At 39.2% G+C, this 13,675-nt stretch overlaps 1 protein-coding gene and 1 non-coding gene across 16 annotated transcripts in view; one reads left to right on the top strand and one right to left on the bottom strand.

The window, feature by feature from the left end:
• The first annotated feature begins 755 nt into the window (after nt 1-755).
• The window catches only part of Csnk1g1 (casein kinase 1 gamma 1), a 175,854-nt gene continuing 162,934 nt past the window's right edge, over nt 756-13,675 (top strand). For 5 of the 15 annotated variants that reach the window (XM_074066203.1, XM_074066197.1, XM_074066202.1 and 2 more), the window contains exon 1: nt 760-952. The gene's annotated coding sequence lies outside the window, so the exon portion shown is untranslated. Of the gene's footprint in view, nt 953-13,675 lie in introns of all 15 variants that reach the window. The other 10 variants (XM_020174076.2, XM_020174073.2, XM_074066204.1 and 7 more) reach the window with 7 other exon arrangements.
• On the bottom strand, nt 5,102-5,235 carry LOC141421161 (U11 spliceosomal RNA). Its single transcript, XR_012445830.1, has one exon. It is a non-coding gene; the product is annotated as a U11 spliceosomal RNA (small nuclear RNA).

The following is a 13,675-nucleotide window of genomic DNA, read 5'->3' as shown; positions in this document are numbered from 1 at the left end:
CCACAGTGTAGGTTTGAAAGTTTATTATGAATGGAGGATGAAATTCTTCCTCCTTCCCAAGCATGATAACAGGCTTATTTTGGTCTTTTCTTTTGCTATTTTAAGGATTAAAATCACATTTTTTGTTTGCCTCTTCCATTTAGCTAGTTTATTTCCAGTTTATACACAAACATGCACAATCTTTACAAAAGAGAGTGAAAAAAACCAATTTTCTCACCATTCGGCTTCAGGGACTGTCACAGAAGAACGAAGTGCATGAAATACGTTTCACTTTATTGAAGATTTTAAAAATCTGGTTGAAACACAATTGGAAATCCATCAGAGGGAGATGCTTGCTAAACCACCTGAAAGTAACTCCCGAGATGGACCACAGGAGCCACTGGGTAGGCCTAGGACTCAGCGGGAGGTAGCAGGTGTGTATAGTTGTTTGAGACTGATGGAGGAGAAGAGAGCAATGGAGAAGCCGCAAGTGCGTTTTAATGTCTCTGGGAGCGAAGCGTTTACTCGGTTTAAAACTATAAGCAGAAGGTATAGAGTGTTGCTAAAGGAGAGCGTAACCAACCTCCTGATAGTCCCAGAAGAAATGGGGGTGGGCGTCTTGGAGGACACTTCCGCTTAGCAACCCCACGCTGTTGCTAAGGAGGGGGGGGCGGCTGCAGTGAGGTGACCTGGAAGTGGTGGTATCAGTTTTTCCACACCAGCTGAAGGTTTGTCCCATTAGAAGCGCCAGGGTGCTCTGTGGGCTCCAAGTTGTGGGCGGGGCCAGCGCTAGTAGTTCCGGTTCAGCTCCAGCCGCTCCTAGGCTGCTAGCTTTCCCCCTCCCCTTCGCCGCTTCTCCTCCCTCCCGCTCTTGGAAAGAGAAGCCACCGCTACGGGTACGTAGAGAAGCGCTCCGCACCAACGGAGGGGACCGCGCCCGCCCCATTTGAACCTCAGAGCACGGCCGGTTCAGGTATTTGCTGCGGCTTCGACGGGGTTCGGGAGGCTGGAGTCTGAGGGGATGTGTGTGTTTGAGAGAACTGGCGGGGGGGGGGGCCTTTTCCCGGGTCGGGGCACACCGGAATTCCGGGTGGGGCGCAGGCCGGCGTGTGTGTCTGTGCAAGGTTGCGGGGGTGGAATGGAGAGACTTGGGGACACTGTGGGCGGAGAGTTTCGGGTGGCCGGCTAGAGACGGAGGAGGTGCCGGTTCAGAGGCAGAAGACTTCGGCCGTGCGGACGGGAGTTTTCCACCTAGAGAGCTCTCTGTGAAAGGGGGACCACCATCTAGAGCCAAAAAGAGGGCATGGACTCGGTGGGGCTTCCATTAACCGCTTCCTCTAACACCCCGCTTTGACGGAGCCTGGGTTCCCGGGTTGCGGGGGTTCCGAGTCGGCTGGGCACCAGCGGAGCCGCCCTTGGCAGAGCTAGGGGCAGAAAAGGGTAATGAGACCTCCCTCAGCCTAACTTCCGTGCGCTTCTCCTCTCCTACTGCTCCCCTCACCCAGGCATCCTGTGGGAGAGTGGCCCCCAAGCGGGCAGGCATCACGCCGTAAAAGAAAGCGTGGAACTGGGTTGTCCCTAAGTGATACTTCACACATGGGGAAAGTGTCGGAATGGCATGTTCAGCCATGTCCTACAGCCTGATACATACCTGGTATAAATTTTCTTAGAAAAGTGCAATCCTGAAAAGCACCTGACAGTGGTGAACATCTTGTAGATATACGTACTTTAAAAAAAAAAAAAGCTGAGAAAATCGTATAGCTGGAGTTCTAGGCGAGACATGTTGAGGCACGCCTTTACCTATTTTTTACCTGTCAGTAAACCTGACAGTGACTAAATTGCAAATAGTGATACTTGTCTTAGAGTAGATAGGTGAGCATTTGGAGAGACAAGATTCTCTGCTGTCGCTGACTCTTAATCTTTTAAGGAGATAATTATGGTCAAGTGGAAGTATTGGCTTTGAAGTAGATAAATCTGGGATTGAACCCAGATTGTGCCACTAGCTATCTGTTGACCTTGGGGAAGTCAAACTAGAGCTTCAGTTTCTTCATAAGTAGAGTGAGTTAAATTCTTACCAGTATCCTAAGGGGGACAATGTATTTACATAACAGGCCATTTTAAACAGAAGCAACTTCGAATCGCAAGATGAATTATTGTCATTAATCATACAGAGTAAGGGTAGACCAATTTAGTGGAACCAAGTTTTAGGTAGGAAGAAAACTGGGTGATAATATTCCAAAGCATATGTGTACAACAGAATTTTCAATGACGTCTACAAATTTTATTATTTCTTTTGTAGTACTGGACATCCAACCCATGGCCTCTGGCACGCTACACACCTGTTCAACTACTAAGCTACAATCTCAGCACCTAGAAATTGATCATAAGTAGCATAAAATTCAGTGATCAATAGTTTTTTAAAACTTGTAATAATAAAATAGGATATGTTCATTTTTTGGAGTGACCAAGATGTATTTAATAGTTTTTTTCTCAGATACACCATACTGGTGTATATGGTAAGGATTGATGTAAAAAATGTTTAAGAAGTAATATATATAGTAACTGGGGATATAGCTTGCCTAGCATGTGAGAATCCTAGGTTTGCTCTCCGGCATCACCAAAAGAAAAAAAAGTATGTAAATCTTAACTAACATTACTGTTTCTTTAAATAGAATTAAAATTAGAGCATAAAATAGAAAGTCTTGGCAATTTTAAGATTAAAATCATCAGTAGCATAAGTCATCTTACTAGATTTAGAATACAGTAAAAGTTTCATTTATTTTATGAAATAAATGAAAATGTAATAAGTTTCTGTCTTTAAGTCATTAATCAAGGAATTAAGACCAAGAAAGATGAAGACTTAATATATTTGTGGATTTAAAACAATAGTTATATGTAACCTATTATGTAAGATTTTCAACTAAGCTGTTTATTTATTATTTTTTTAATGGTACTGGTTTTTGAACTCAGGGCCTCATGCTTGCTAGGCAGATGCTCCAACACTTGAGCCATACCGCCAGTTCTGAGTTACTATTTTTTTTTTTAATAGTCACTGATAGGTAACTGATAAGTATGTGTTATCTTTCTTGTTACTGTTTTTTTTTTTCTTTTTGTGATAAGGAGGAATTGAACCCAAAGCCTTTTGCATGCTAGGCACACACTAAACTACTGAGCTACAGTTGGTTTTTTGTTTTGTTTTGTGTTACTGGGGATTGATCTTGGGGCCTACACCTTGAACCACTCCACCAGCTCTTTTTTGTAATGAGTTTGTTTCTAGATAGGGTCTGGGACACTATTTGCCTGGGTTGGCCTTGAGTGGTGATCTTGATCTCTGCCTCCTAATTAGCTATGATTGCAGATGTGAGCCACCAGCACCTGCCTACAGTTTTTTTTTTGTTTTGTTTTGTTTTTTTGGTGGTAATGGAGGTTGAACACAGGGCCTTACACCTACCAATTGAGCCACACACCAGTCCTTTTGCTTAGGGTTTTTTTTTTTGGTAGGAATGAGGTTTGAACATTTGAGCCACAGCTCCAGTCCATTTTGCCCAGGTTATTTCGGAGATGGGATTTTGTGAACTATTTGCCCAGGCCAGCCACTCCACCAGTAAACTGCAATCCTGATCTCAACTTCCCAGCTATTTAGGATTACAGGCATGAGCCATCAGTGCCCCACTTTCCTTTTGATTATTGTTTGTTTTGCAGATAGGGTCTCAAGTTTTTGCCCTTGCTGGTTTTTAACCATTACCCTACTACCTCTGGCTCCCAAATAGCTGGAATTACAGACATGGGCTACCAAGTCTGGCTTGTTTTTGAGAAAGGGTCTTACTTTTTCCTGGGCTAGCATGGATTCTTGATCCTCTTATCTCTACCTCCCAAGTAGCTGGTGTTAAAAGAGTATAAATAATTTGACTTAATAGTTTCTTTTGTGTGTGTTAAAAGTTGGTACAAAGTTTGCAGTTTAACATAACTTTTCAGAGAGGTTTACAGTTTCGGGTAAATTTGAAAGAAATTTTAAAACTGTTGAAATTATGTTTTGCTACAGTTGTATAGTTTTTTTTTTTTTTTTTTGGCAGCACAGGGGTTTGAACTCAGGGCCTCACGCTTGTATGACAGGTGCTCTTACCACTTAAGCTAGTCTGACAGCTGTTTTTTGTGATGGGTTTTTTCAAAATAGGGTCTCAAACTATTTGTCTGGGGGTGCCTTTGAACCACGATCCTCCTGATCTCTGTTAACTGAGTAACTAGGATTACAGGTTTGAGCCTCCAGCACCCAGCACAGTTGTATGCTTTGTAAGATTACCTAACTTTCTAAATGGCTCTTCTAAGGTGGTAACATCTTAAATATATTCCTAACCTCTTTTCTGTATTTTCTTGGGTCATTATTTTTCATTGTCTTTTGAATCTTAAGTGGAGATCATATTATCTTGACTTGATAAAGCTATCAGAAGCTCCCTTTTCCCCTCATCTTCTCATAAAATATTAATCCATTTATTTTATATGCGATAGGATAATATCTGTTAGATCAAAAAGTTCATCTAAACTGCATGCAATGAATAGAGACTGTTGGAGATGGTACTCTTTTCCATGTCCTCTTCCACTCAAAATATGTGACCATTCCAAGGATCTTTGCAGTTGTCTATTGTGGAATTTGCTTGTCAGATCCAAAAATGATACATACTTTCAGTATGTATCTCTTTTGATACCTCAAAGTTTTAGGTGAGAGTGGGAAGGTTTATATGTGTGTGTGTGTGCACATGTATATTATTTATGTATACATACCCATATACCATATATTAGAATCATTTAATGAACAAAGTATGGTTAATTTTTTTGGTGTTACCAAATCAGAAGTGAAAGAAATTACTGTGGAAATGTTCAAAAAATGTTCAGGCAATGCTCTTTACTCAAATAAAATAAATACTCTTCCAGAGCTTGTTTCTATTTTTAAAGCATATTTCTTTTTTTAGTGATAAGGATTTAGTTTCAAATAAGGGCAAGTAATCCTTATATTGAGAAAAAAGGATGACATTATAACTACATTTTAATATTGCCAGTTTTGATAGTAACTGCTTCAGTGGTTGTACATAGGTAAAAATAGTTTTGTTTTTTTTTTCTGTTTTGAAATGGCGCTAGGCCCAGTGATCACCAGCTGCCCAGATACCAAAAAATTATGCTTCCAGAATCTCTTGATGTTGATTCCACACTCAGAGCAATGAAGTTGCCCTACGTGTGCCACTCACGACAGAAGCCCTTTTTTAAAAGTAGGTTTTTCTGAAAGAACTTTTGAGTTTGTAGGATGATAGTTTTTCTCTTTTAACATCTAACTTGTCCCTACCCATTTCTGTCTAATATAGAACCTTTGAGAAGCTGGGAGAATAAAAAAGAATTTGCTTCAGAATTACTCTGTTAAGTTTTATAGATTACTGACGTAGAGAACTAAATTCGATTTTGACATTATTGGGATTGTGTTTAAGATGGACTGAGGAAAAGAATTAGACATCATCTGTTTCAGATCTTTCCCACCCCTTCCATGTTTTGTGGCTTTTAATTCAGATTATTTTTCAAAAATAAAAACCCTCAATAGATTGAGATTGTATAATATCAGCTTTATCAGTGAACATGTAACTAAAGAACTTGCTTTTTTATATTGAGTTGTACAGGATGATGACAAGCATTGGTTAAAGATAATTGTTAAATTATTTCAAACACTCTAAACATTAGGTACCTTCTTGCATCTTTAATTGTCATCATTCACTTGATAAGCATTTTTTATTAGTGCTTACCATCGTCCACTAGCTGGGGAAAGTTGTGTTAAAAAGTGGGCATGGTGGCATTAGTGTAAATCTTTATTGACTTGATGTCTTAAAAGTAGAAGAGAAGTTTCTGATGAAAAATTTCATCTATTCATAAGCCCACTTGAATTTATTCTTTCAGTCATAGGTTTTTCTTTACTTGTATTGCTGTTGGTTAGTTTTCATCTTAATATGTGCACATACTAGGCACTTTTCAGTTTGGATACTTTTCATTGGGAAGGGGGTGCTGGAGAAGTTTGGATCCTAATAAATCCTGAGGACAGCTATTGGATTTACTGAACTGGAAAAGACCATTACTTGCTGAGGTTATAGTAGCCATCACTTACCATTGACCAGAAAGACCCAGGCATCTGTGAGAAACTGTAAAGTAACAATAATGTGGTATGCCAGAAATGACCTGAAGAGAGAGCCATCTGAATAGAAAAGAATCATATTTTGTCTACAGCAGGAATGTTCTGGTGAGGTAGGAAGACAAATGGACTATCCCTATACTGCTGTAGTCGATCCTTCACCCAGAAGCTTCAAGCAGGCAGTGTGATTTTGGTAGGGGCTGGGGTGCTAGGGATGGGAGTTGTATATATATATATTTTTTTTAAATTGTTTTTTGATGGTAGTAAGATTTGAACTGAGGGCTTTGCACTGTGAGGCAGATGCTATATGCTTGAGGCATACCTTTAGCTCTCTTTATTTTTCAGAGATAGGGCCTTGCTTGCTTTTTGCCCAGGCTGGCCTGGACTATGATTCTACTGTTTTAAGCTTCCTGCCTTTGCTAGGATGACAAGTTGCACTTCACCATGCCCAATTTTTTCCCCCCTCTCTGAGATGGGATATTGCAAACCTTTTCTTTAGGCTGGATTGGAACAGTGATCCTCTCAGTGAATGTGAGCCACTGGTGTCCAGTTAGAAATTGTTTTTTTAAATTATCTGTCACAATGGAGGTATGGCCAAGAAAAGCTGGGTAAAAAAATATCCATTGCTTTTGTTACCAAAGAGAATTTGGTACAGTACTTCTCTGGGAGCTTGAGTAAGTCTGTCAAAGTACTAGTTTGATGTCTTCATCAAAATGTCCCATAAATTTTCTAGGAAACAATAGTATTGGATCCACATTGGTTTCTGTCACTTACACATTTTAACTTCTTAGAGCCTGGAAAAAGGACTTTTGGGCCTCTGAATGAAAGTATCATACATTTACATCCCTCTTGATCAGTATCTAAATATAGGGGTTGGTGAAGTAGCTCAAGTGATAGAGCACTTATCTAGCAAGCATGAGTCCCTGTTTCAAACCCCAGCACCACCAGAAAAAAGAAAGTTTCAAAAATATAGTTTGTTGGTCATAAGGAACAGTGCACTTTGTGTGTGTGTGTGCTTGAATGTCTATGATAATCACTAGAGTTTTCATTTCAGATAGGATAAGTTACTAACCATAGATGTGGTGAAGCAGCTTCCCAACTAAATTTCTTGTCCATTTCCCAGAGCTCACTTTTTGATGTAGATGCAAATGGTCAGAGGAATGACCAGTGCCAGGGATTAAAATTTTGTTTTCATTTTAGTACAGTTTCTGTCCTCTATGGGGAAGTATCTATTGTTTGAGGTCATGTATGCCCCATTGAAGTTTTTATATGGTGGAGTGTGTGTGTGTGTGTGTGTGTGTGTGTGTGTGTGTGTGTGCGCGCGCACGCGAGCATGCTGGGTATTGAATCCAGGGTCTAGGGCACAGTGAGCATGAACTTTAAAATTTTATATTTTAGCTGGTTGCCAGTGGCTCATATCTGTAATCCTAGCTACTCTGAAGACAGAGATCAGGAAGATCACTGTTCAAAGCCAGCCCTTGGCAAATAGTTTCCAGTGGTGCAATGGCTCAAGTGGTAAGAGTGCCTGCCTAGTAAGTGTGAGGCCCTAAGTTCAAGCCCCAGTACAGCCAAAAAAAGATTTTTTTTTTGGAATAGTTTTAGATTGACAGAATAATTGAGCAGATAGAAGAGTTCTGTACGCCGTGTTCCCAACAGTTCCAGCTATTATTACACCTTGCATTACTGTTGTATATTTTTTACAATTAATGAAACAATATTGGTGCATTATCATTAACTATAGTCCATAGTTTTACTTTAAAGTGCACTCTTTCTATTGTATTTATATAGTTTTGTGGGTTTTGACAAATATGTAGTAACAAATATCCACCATTACAGCATCTTACAAGATAGTTTCACCATTCTAAAAATCCAACATGTTTTACCTTTCCGTCTCATCTCTCTTCCTTGAATCGCAGGCAACCACTAATCTTTTTTGTTTTTAAAGTTTTGCCTTTTCCAAAATGTCGTGTGTTGGTGTCTTATAATACATAGCTTTTAAAGACACTTCTTTCACTTCGCAGTATGTGTTTAAGGCTCTTTTGGTTTTTTTTTTTTGGTGACTTGATAGCTCATTTCTTTTTATTGCTTAAAAAATTTCCATTAGATAAGAACTTGCCATTGTTTATTATTTTATATTTTGAAGGATATCTTGGTTGCTTCTAGTTTTTAGTAATTATAAAAAAAAGCTGCTATAAAAATGAGTGTACAAGTTTTAGTGTGAATGTTTGGTTTTCAGTTCCTTTGGGTAATTATCTAGGAGTGTGATTGCTGTATCATATGGTAAGACTATTTAGTTTTATAGGAAACTACTAAACTGTCTTTCAAAGTGACTGTACTAATTTTCATTCCCACCAGCAATGAATGAGAGTTCCTCTTTTCCTCCACATCTACAACAGAATTTTGTATTGTCTTTCTTATTTTTTTGTATTTTAGCCATTATCTAATAGGTATTTTATGGTATCTCCCTGTCTTAATTTGTGGTTGCTTAAGACATATCAGACATCTTTTCATATGCTTATTTGCCATTTATATGTCTTTGTGAGGTGTCCAGGTATTTTATTTTTTTATTTTTGGCAGTACTGGAGTTTTAAAATCAGGACCTCATGCTTGCTAGTCAGGCACTCCCACCACTTGAGCCGCCACCTGTCCCTTTTTTTGGTGGGGTGTGGAAGGTACTGGGGTTTGAACTCAGGGCCTATACCTAGAGCGACTTCATCAGCCCTTTTTTGTGAAGGGTTTTTTCGAGATAGGGTCTCTCAAACTATTTGCCTGGGTTGGCTTTGAACTGCTATTCTCCTGATCTCTGCCTTCTGAGTAGCTAGGATTACAGACATCTGGCAAACCAACCCTTTTTTGTGTTGGGTATTTTCAGGATAGGGTCTTGTGAACTATTTGCTAGGGCTGGCCTTGAACAGAGATGATCCTCATCTGTTATCCAGGTAGCTAGCTGTTGGCACCCAGCTCATCTATTTTTAAAAATTGGGTTTTCTTTTTTAGAAAGGGTCTTGCTCTGTAGCCTAGAATGGCCTAGATCTCAGAATCCTCTTGTCCTCAGCCTCCTGAGTGCACCACCACATCCAAGGGTTGGTTTTTTTGTTGTTGTTGTTGAGTTTTAGTCTACCTTATTGTATATTTTGGATATAAATCCTTTATTATAGTCGGGTGCTGGTGGCTCACACTTGTAATCCTAGCTACTCAGGAAGCGGAGATCAGGAGGAGCGAGGGTCAAACCCAGCCCAGACAAATAGTTCGTGAGACCCTATTGAGAATACCCATCACAAAAAAAGAGCTGGTGAAGTGGCTCAAGGTGTAGGCCCTGAGTTCAAGCCCCAATACCCCCAAAAAAGAAAAAACAAAAAAACCTTCATTATGGCCTAGAGGTGTGACTCAAGTGGTAGAGTGCCTGCTTTATAAGCATGAAGCCCTGAGTCAAACCCCAGTCCCACAAAAAAAAAAAAAAAAAAAAAAAATCCTTTATTGCATGGATTTTTTTTTTGCTCATATCTTCTTCCAGTCTATGACTTGTCTCTTTCTACCACTAACAATGTGATTCCTAGTACAAAGTTTTTAATTTATTTTTATTTTTTACTTAATTATTTTTTTCAGGTACCGGGACTTGAATTCATAACCTCACATTTGCTAAGCAAGTGCTACCACTTGAGCAAAACTCAGTCCTTTTGCTTTTAGTGTATTTTGAGGTAAGGCCATGTGTTTTGCTCCGATGGTCTCAGACCTTGGTGGTTCTACATTTGCCTCCTGAGTAGCTGACATTATAAACGTGAGCCACTATACCCAGCTTAGTTGTGAGAAGGGTCTCATTGACTTTTTGCCTAGGCTGGCTTCTGAAGCCATGCTCCTCCTGTTTCCACCTCCCAGATAGCTAGGATTATAAATGTGAGCCACTGTGCCTTGCATGGAGCTTTTTATTTTAATAAAATCTGATTATCCATTTTTTGTTGCAATGGTGTGTTTGGTGTTGCATCCAAGAACTCATTGCAGCCCAGCGTTGGTGGCTCACCTGTAACCCTAATTACTCAAGAGGCAGAGATCAGGAGGATCAAACTTTGAAGGCAAATAGTTCGTGAGACCCTATCTCGAAAAATACTCAGTACAAAAAAGGGCTGGTGGAATGGCTTAAGTGGTAAATCACCTCTCTAGCAAGAATGGGGCCCTGAAGTCAAACCCCAGTACTGGCAAAAAATAAAAATTCATTGCAGAGCCCAAGATTTTTTCTTATGCTGTTTTTGAAAATTTTTATAATTTTGCATTTTACTTTTAGGTTTATGATTTTAGTTAATTTTGTAAAAGATGTAAGAACTCTGCCTGTATTCTTATTTTGGCTTATGGTGAACCATCTATTTTTTTGGTTTTGTTTTTTTTTTTACAGTGATGGGGATTGAACTCAGGCCCTGTTTTATCACTGAGCTATCTCCCTATATCTTGATCAGTTCTATTAAATTTTACTCTATCAGCTAGATGTGCTGCCACATCTGTAATCTCAGCATTCAGAAAACTGAGGCAGGAGGATGGAAAGTTTTAGGCCAGCCTGGGCTATATTGTGAGACCCTGTCTCAGAAACAAACATTATTATAAAAATGTTAATAAGCCTTTTTTTCCCTAAGAAACTAAAATAAATGAAATTCTTTATGAAAGTTTTTTTTTTGTTTTTTTTTTAATTTTTGTGCATGGACTAAAATCATGATTGCTAGGCAAGTGTTTCACCACTGAGCCAAGTCCCCAGCCTTGGAAATTTTTACTTGAGCATGAGTAAGGTGATTAAGGAGACAACAGCACAGTGGGAAGCCCTCATAGGACAGGGCTCACCACTTGTCCAGGGGACCACAGTTAGAGATATATTTGACCCCACAGCCATGTCTTCAAATTCATCTGCTTTAAACTCAGTAAAGCCCATTTGGGCACTGGTGGCTCATGCCTGTAATTCTAGTTACTCAGGTGGCAGAGTTCAGGATGATTGAGGTTCAAAGCTAACCTAGGCAAATAGTTCTTGAGACTATTTCAAAAATACCCAACACAAAAATGGGCTGGCCAGGTGGCTCAGGTGTTAGAGCATCTGACTACTCTGTGTGAGGCCCTGAGTTCAAATGCCAGTTAACACCAAAAAAAGCCCTTGGTAAAGCCCTACTTCTTTGAGATGTGGATCTTCTCACTACCAGGGAACTTGAACTTGACCTCAATCACATGTTCTTTATTCTGCAGCTTGGTGCTGATGGACATGATTCCTTGCCACTGTGTACCCTATATATATATATTTTTTTTTTGCAGTACTGGGGTTTGAACTGAGGGCCTCATGCTTATTAGGCAGACGCTTTTAAGGCTTGAGCCACTCCGCCAGCCCTTTTTTGTGATGGATTTTTTTGAGATAGGGTCTTTCGAACTATTTGCCGGGTGCTGGCTTCGAACCTTAATCCTCCTGCTCTCTGCCTCTTGAGTTGCTAAAGTTACAGTTCTGAGCCAACAGGCCCAGCTCCTAGGTTGGTTTTTGAATGAGATTTTCCTACCATTCTTGGATGTTTTTCATCCAGTCCATTTCAGAGTCTGATTTTCCTTTACAAAAAGATAGATACTAGGTCACTAGGTATTAATTGGCAAGTGCTTAATTCTTTGTATGTATTAGAGCATTAGGAAGAATGAGCCAAATGTGATACTAGCTATATGACAGCCATAAGTGGGTAAAGGGGTTTGATAGGAGATCTAAATTCACTAAAGTTAAGGGCCTTGCCACTTGATTTTGTTGTGCAGGGTTTCACTTATGCAGATTTCTTGTCTGCCCTCTGCAGTGTTTGCTTCTTCCTTTTACACTTGATGAAGACTATTCAGAAGATTGAGCTGGCAAAGATGGAAGGAAGAGATACAAGCATACTGCCATAGTCGTGTTATTATTTCCAGTTCTGACTCAGGCAGGGAGTCTCGATTCTAAAAGTAATAGAATGCTGTCCTGAGACATTTTCTCTCACATAGTTTATATACTAATTGTTAGCTAGAATCCTCTTACATTTGGCTTTATAACTGTCCTATCCTCATAGGACACCTTTTATTTCCTAAAACATCTTAACCTTAATTGGCATCATAGCATCTGAAGATGCTGGTTATCTAGGCTATGATGCAAGAATGCTTCAGGAACACTGCATTTGGTGGGTTTTGTTTTTCACTTAGTTAAATAATAAAAGACTCAAAGTGTGTGAAAGTACTTAAATTCTCCAGAGAAATGCTCTCCAAATCAATCAATATGCAAGCTCACTTTGCCTTTAATGGGTTCCATCTTGTTAATGCTTGTTTCTTAAGTTTCATAGATTATGAAATCATTAAGCTAAAAAGAAAAAACCAAACCATGGGGATGATCTAGTTAGACCCTTTGATTTTACAGCTGTGGCAACTTAAATATAGAAAGGCTAGGTGACTTGCACACCTAGATTGTATAGCTAGTTAGTGAGTCAGACTGCAGTCCAGGCCTCCTGACTCCCAGTGTAGTCTGGTTTTTGTTTTGTTTTGTTTTGTTTGTGGGACTGGAGTTTGAATTCAGGGCTTCACACCTGCCAAGCAGGTGTTCTGAGCCACACCTTCAGTCATTTTGTTGTGGTTCTTTTGGAGATGGGGCTTCTTGAACTATTTGCTGGGACTGGCCTCAAACCATGATCCTCCCACTCTCAGCCTCCCAAGTAGCTAGGATTATGAGTGTGAGCCACCAGTACTTAATTTTGTAGTACTATTTCTGATATAACTGCACTATATTTTTCATTTTAAGTAATGACGATATTGTAATTTCGTAGTTCTAGAATCTTAAGTAGACTATTAAGTTGCTATATTTCTTAAAATATTTGGTCAATTCTTAATGTCTGAAGAGTTGAGTTAGTGTGCCACTGGATTTTTCAAATACCAGGTGCCACTGGATTTTTAGTTACTAGCAAATTTTTCTTTTTTTTTTTTTTTTGAGACAGGGTCTCATTTTGTACCCTGGATTTGCCTCCAGCTCTCCATCCTTCTTCTGCCTCCCAATACTGGAATTAGAGGGGGGTGCTACCATACCACACGTGGCTTTAGTTACTAGCAAATTTGTTATGTTTGCATTCCAGATGGAAATTGATCAATTCAAAAATAATGGTGACATAGCCTATATTTAGTGAGCACACATTTAGCTGCATTAAAATGTATCTTAAATGTGTTTTTTTTTTGCACAGTGAAGATAATCTGTTACTTTTTAATGCCATAAAGCAGCAGTGGAATTCTGCTTTCATGTGGTGGTATATTTATAAATCTAGAGTGGAGTGTTATGTAAAAACTAAAAGTACAGATTAATATTCATCTGGTGATTCAGGGCTTAAAGAATGCACATCTATTTAGAAAACAAATCATAGAAATATTCAGAGCTTCAACATCTTTAAAGTACACATGTGCTTTGATTCTCTTTAACTGTTTTGAAACAGTTTTCAATCAGGTTAGAAAAGGCTTTTTGCTCTAAGGAAGCAACTTGTGAAGCCATTTATGATGCTATTAATCATTTTATTACAGCATTTT

This window comes from Castor canadensis, chromosome 2, assembly GCF_047511655.1.
Source record: "Castor canadensis chromosome 2, mCasCan1.hap1v2, whole genome shotgun sequence".
Lineage (NCBI taxonomy): Eukaryota > Metazoa > Chordata > Mammalia > Rodentia > Castoridae > Castor > Castor canadensis.
This window is presented reverse-complemented; position numbering and strand designations above follow the sequence as displayed.